The sequence below is a fragment of the Salvelinus sp. IW2-2015 genome, unplaced genomic scaffold (assembly GCF_002910315.2).
Source record: "Salvelinus sp. IW2-2015 unplaced genomic scaffold, ASM291031v2 Un_scaffold7347, whole genome shotgun sequence".
Classification (NCBI taxonomy): Eukaryota; Metazoa; Chordata; class Actinopteri; order Salmoniformes; family Salmonidae; genus Salvelinus; species Salvelinus sp. IW2-2015.
This window is the reverse complement of record NW_019948607.1, coordinates 9,003-14,674: the sequence shown is the minus strand read 5'-3', so window position 1 is coordinate 14,674 and position 5,672 is coordinate 9,003. Positions and strand designations below refer to the sequence as shown.

The following is a 5,672-nucleotide window of genomic DNA, read 5'->3' as shown; positions in this document are numbered from 1 at the left end:
CATCTCTACACCCTGAACTCACAAAGGTGTTTGTGGGAAACATTTGGTAGGGAGACTACAGGGTCGTTTGCATRGGGCACCAAATGGAAGAAAACGGATTGGACCKAGGTGGGACTACCTCAACTTGTACAATAAGAAGCATTCATTTTCATTTTCCATTGCAAAACATTTTGCTACGGTGTGCCTAATGAATACGACCCAGGCGCTAACCTTGGCTACAGTAGAGCAGGAAAGTTAGCGGTATCTACTGTATTCACAGAGGAACAAGACCAACAGCTGAGTCTCCTACACCCAGAGGAGGACCAGGGATTTGGGGAGATCTGAGCTTTGGGGCGATCTGAAGTCCCCTGACAGGGCAGCACACCTGGTAGCGCCCACACTGCACCCACAGGTGGCAGAAACTGGGCAAGCTGTAGAACTTGGTGAGCTTCCTCAGGACCCGTTTTCCCAGCTGGTTGGAATTGGTTGGAGAAGGCCACTCTGGGATCTGAAAGAGGCCTGAGTGGCTTGGGCTGGAGGAGAGACGCCTGAGCTGGGTGTCATTTAGMGGGTGGATGAGGTCTGGGRCTTTATGTCCATGCTGGGAGTCCGTGARAGAGCTAGAGAGAGGCTTAGAAAGGGGGTCGGTGTTATGGCCAAACAGGGGCCCAATGGGGCCAGGTAAGGGCTCACTGCTGCAGCTCAGAGAGCGTACTGTCCTCCTTGGCCTGTTCTCAGACCCAGACTTTTCTTTATCCATCCAGAATGGTGGTTGTGGTCTAAATCCAGTCTTATCACTGTCCAAGCGGAGCTGTGGTTGGACTCTCTGAACTCTGAAGGCAGCAGAACAGGGGATCTCCTCAGGGCCGTCTCTGGCTCCTGTCTCTGGGTCCTGGCTGGTCTGGGCCTGGCTGGTCCCTAGCTCTCTGGGTCCTGTCTCTGGGTCCTGGCTGYTCTGTGCCTGGCTGGTCCCTAGCTCTCTGGGTCCTGTCTTGGGGCTGGTCTGTGTCTGGCCGGCCTCCAGCTCTTTGGATCCTGTCTTGGGGCTGGTCTGTGTCTGGCCGGCCTCTAGCTCTTTGGATCTGTCTTGGGGCTGGTCTGTGTCTGGCCGGCCTCCAGCTCTTTGGATCTCTGTCTTGGGGTCTGGTCTGTGTCTGGCCGGCCTCCAGCTCTTTGGATCCTGTCTTGGGGCTGGTCTGTGTCGGCGCCGGCTCTAGCTCTTTGGATCCTGTCTTGGGGCTGGTCTGTGTCGGGCCGGCCTCCAGCTCTTTGGATCCTGTCTTGGGGCTGGTCTGTGTCTGGCCGGCCTCTAGCTCTTTGGATCCTGTCTTGGGCTGGTCTGTGTCGGGCCGGCCTCCAGCTCTTTGGTCCTGTCTTGGGGCTGGTCTGTGTCGGGCCGGTCTCTTGCATTTTGGGTGTTTTCAGTGGTTCATCCTCTGTGTCACTGATGGCCTTTTCAATCTTCTTTGGTTTCCTAGTCATGAGAGTGGCAGCCATTCCTCTGCTGCTGCTGTTGTGTGACTCTCCGAATCACTGTTTGTCTCTGACAGCTTCTCAACAGTTTTTCTGACTGGAGACTGCTGCCCTCTCCATTTTACTGACCGCTGTTTTTCGGCCTCCTCGGCCAGAAGGTCGCCGGCCATTTTGCGAATGATGTTCCAGTCCCTGATGATGTCTCTGAGGTGGTCAGCTGTGACGTCACGGTGAAGCGGATGATGCGTTTCTTATCGATGTCGGCGGGGACAAGGTACATGGTGCCGGACCGCGTCAGTCGCCGTAGCAACTCCTGAGTCAGAGCATTCCCTTCCTGAGAGAGAGAGAATGAGAGTGAGGGTGAGAGAGAGAGAGGGAAGGGGGGAGGCAGAGAAGGGGGAGAGAGAGAGAGATTTGACAGTTGAGAGATACCTGTGTTTGGCCCTTTTCTCATTGACGTAAGTTTAAGGAGAGGCAGTGCGACAGGATTTCAATTGACATAATATGTAAGTAAGCTCTGTATTTATATCCTAAAATAGGCCAATTTATATGTGTTCTGAGAAAAGTGAACGTGATCAAATTTACATTTTTATTCAAACTAGAGTTGGGTTCAAAAGTTAGGCCGGGATTCAATCCATTCAGGTCGGAGACAATGCTGCTTTTAAAGGCAATGTTCCCACGTTAGCAGAGACCTCATTAAAAGGCTGCATATGTAGACTCAACCAGAAATAACCTTTAAGTGGACCATTGTCCAAAGACTGTGATCGGATTGAATCCCTGCCTTGTGATGGATTGGGCACACCCAGGTTATCCACGTGAAGGAATGATCTCTATCAGTGTTCTGCCCTTCACCTTGAGCAGCATATAAAACACATACCTGTTACCGCACAGGCTTAAACCGACAATGACTGACCTTTGAACTCCTGGCTGTGATAGCAGTTGACCTCTAAGCTGTACATTGCCATGAACAAGCCCTGTCAATCATTATCCAGCTCAGAGCAACAGACTGACTTTTGACCTATACAGAATGTTCACAGGTGACCAGGACATGTAAGAACCAGCTATGTGGACATTGTAAGAGACCTTATTCTATACTGTGTTCTGTGTGAGATGGTGAATCCTGTTCAAATGTTCCTCAATGGGAGATGTACAGTATATGATACAACACAACTTTACAATAACAACACAACACAACTTACAATACAACACAACTTTACAATACAACACAACTTTACAATACACACAAACTTTACAATACAACACACTTTACAACACAACTTTACAACACAATACAATACACACAACACAACTTTACAATACAATACAACTTTACAACACAATACAACACAATTTAAAATACAATACAACACAACACAACTTTACAATACAACTTTACAATACAACACAACTTTACAATACAATACAACTTTTACAACACAACACAACTTTACAATACAATACAACTTTACAATACAACACAACTTTACAATACAATATCAACTTTACAATACAACACAACTTTAAATACAATACAACACAACACAACTTTACAATACAATACAACACAACTTTACAATACAACACAACTTTATAATACAATACACAACACAACTTTACAATACAACACAACACAACTTTAAATACAACACAACACAACTTTACAATACAACACAACACAACTTTACAACACAACTTTACAATACAAACAACACAACTTTACAAACACACAATTTACAATACACAAACACAACTTTACAAATACATAACACAACACAACTTTACACACAACTTTACAATACAACACAACACAACTTTACAACACAACACAACACAACACAACTTTAACAATACAAGGATAGGCCACATACCTTGAGACAGAAGACCACCAAGCCAGGTCCTCAGCAGGCATGTCAAAGTTAGGGTCACATCTAACCAGGGACTCCAGTAGCTTAGCCATCTCTACACCCTGAAAACACAAACGTAGAGGTCAGTCACTGTAATGCAGCATCTCAAATTACAGAGGGAGAAAGAAACCGACAGACAGACAGACAGACAGACAGACAGACAGACAGACAGACAGACAGACAGGTTACATACGTGGTAGGTAGGTAGGTAGGTAGGTAGGTAGGTAGGTAGGTAGGTAGGTAGGTAGGTAGGTAGGTAGGTAGGTAGGTAGGTAGGTAGGTAGGTAGGTAGGCAGGTTACATACGTGTCTGATGTGTCCCTGAAGGTTCTTCAGACCGAAGGAGCGCATCACGAACCACAGCTTCAGAGAACGGAACCGGCGACTCAGGGGGATCTGCCAATGCTGACAGACACAGTGGATCAGGATCAGGGTTAACATTCAAATCAACATTAACATCTATAGTAAGATTAAGATCCAGATCAGTTTCCAGATCAGTTTCAAGATCCAGATCAGTTTCCAGATCAGTTTCAAGATCCAGATCAGTTTCAAGATCTGCATGCTTTCCCGACAGTGGTTAATGTTAGGATTTGGGTACATCTGATCCTAGATCTGTGTTTAAAGGCAGAAGTTGGACCAACAATGTTGATGAGTTTATCACAGGAGTATACAAAAGGTAGGTAGTGTGTACCGTGAAGTAAATGTTAAAAAAACAGTCTGCAATTTGGTAGGTAGGTATAGAGCGTGACTCAGTTGGTTGAGCTTGACACGCCAGGGTTGTGGGTTCGATTCCCACGGGGGACTAGTACGAAGAATGTAGGAAAAAGTATACACTCACTACTGCAAGTCGCTCTGGATAAGCACGTCTGCTAAATGACTAAAATGTCAAATGTAGGTAATTTGTACCATGAAGTCGGTGGCTTGGTCTGAGTTTTCGTGTCTGAGGTAGACCGGGTCGACACTGAAGGTTTGTTGGAGCTTGCACTTGTCCTTCACCCTGTTAGGACCCAACGACCAAAAACATGTTACTGAATCTCTCTATCCCCAGCTTAGTACACACTGTACATGAAGCCTGAAGGGCTCTCCAGACAGGATGCCACGGGGCTGAGCGGAGTTCGCCAACACAGTCCTATTTTCTCGGGCTGAGTGGCTTTCACGTGCACGAGCAACGACGATCGCTCTACCTGGATAGAATTCTGCCTCCCGCCTAGCTCCAATAATATGAATGGGCAACTCCGCCGCCGCTTCGTGTCTGGAAAGCTCTCGAGGGTCGTCGTAACTCCTCTCTACCCCCTCTCTCTTTTTAAAACATTTTATTGCAGTGGGCTAAATCAGGGTCACACAATGTTTCTTGGTAGTCTTAAACAGATCCACCTCACACACATGGTTATGGGTTTAAAACAGCAGACACCTGGACCATGTCAGATATAGAGTTGAAATGTATTACATTTTGAGTTTGTATCCCAATATTACACTTTATATACATTACAGAGACTGAAATATACAAACCATTTGACATAGAATCACCAGATTTCCAGCTGACTTTCTGAAATAATGTTAATTTAATTAGTATTAATATTCCACCCATGAGGCCACTAGAGGGCGTTTTGGTCATTAGACTGCAGGACAGGATGACAACCAGGTCTCCCTCTTCCTCTCTCCCCTTCTTCTCTCCCTCTCTCCTCCCCTTTTTCCTCCCTCTCCTCTCTCTCTCCTCTCTCCCCCATTCTCTCTCTCTTCCTCTCTCTCCCTCTTCCTCTCTCTCTTCCTTTCTCCTCCCATTCCTTCTTCCTCTCTTTCTTCCTTTCTCCCTCCCATTCCTCTCTCTCTCTCTCTCTCTCTCTCTCTCTCTCTCTCTCTCTCTCTCTCTCTCTCTCTCTCTCTCTCTCTCTCTCTCTTCTCTCTCTCTCTCTCTCTCTCTCCTCTCTCTCTCACTCTCACTCTCACTCTCACACTCACTCACTCACTCTCTCACCAGAAGGCAGTGCAGTCGAAGTGGACCATCATCCATTTGGGGGGTTGAAGGTGAAGGAGTCAGCTACTCTATACCCCCCCAGAGGTCCTCTCAGCTCAGGGCAGAGGAACGCTGAGCCGGCGTACGCTGCATCCACATGCAGCCACAGACCTTCCTCTGCACCTAGGCCAGGCAGGGGAGGAATACAAACACGTTTTTCAGAGAGTCTGGGGGGGCGGTGGGAGTCCGAGTGGAACTTGAACCTGCGACCCTTATCTGTTTTCATACAGCGTCTCAGAGTAAGTATGAAGTAGCCTTGTGGGAACCGTGGCTTGTGCGAGCAAGAATGGCTCACAGGGCAGA

The 5,672-nt window shown here is 47.2% G+C and overlaps 1 pseudogene; it reads right to left on the bottom strand.

Annotated features, from left to right (window-relative positions):
• Positions 1 to 6: 6 nt before the first annotated feature.
• The window catches only part of LOC112079245 (histidine decarboxylase-like), a 13,866-nt pseudogene continuing 8,200 nt past the window's right edge, over positions 7 to 5,672 (bottom strand).